The sequence below is a fragment of the Dipodomys ordii genome, unplaced genomic scaffold (assembly GCF_000151885.1).
Source record: "Dipodomys ordii isolate 6190 unplaced genomic scaffold, Dord_2.0 Scaffold264, whole genome shotgun sequence".
NCBI classification, from domain to species: Eukaryota; Metazoa; Chordata; class Mammalia; order Rodentia; family Heteromyidae; genus Dipodomys; species Dipodomys ordii.
In genome coordinates, this window is record NW_012267480.1 from 175,890 (window position 1) to 176,408 (window position 519).

Below are 519 nucleotides of genomic sequence, written 5' to 3' on the forward strand. Positions count from 1 at the left end.
GCTCTCTAGAAATGAATGGGCCTGGGAAAAATTATAGTTGTTTTTGTTTCTGTTGGTTGGGGGGCTTGAACTTGGGGCCTAAGTGCTGTCCTTGAGCTTTTTCTGTTCAAGGCTAGCCTTTGAGCCATAGTGACACTTCCAGTTTTCTGGTGGTTCATTGGAGATAAGAGTCTCATGGACCTTCGTGCCTAGGCTGGCTTTGGACCATGATCCTCAGCCTCCTAAGTAGCTAGGGTTACAGGTGTGAGCCACTGGTGCCTGGCTAAAAAGTTATGTTAAAGGAAGTAACTCACGTCCAGAAAGAAAAAAGATCACATGTTGTTTCTCATAGATGCAAAACAGACCTAATTTATAAATATATAGAAGCACACACTGGGTCATGTGCATATATATATATATATATATATATGTACATACACACATACATAGATACATACTACAAATGTATTAACTAAAGTATATGGTATATCATTAACTGAAATATGTGGTATATGCAGGGGACAATTCTTTGAACTAACA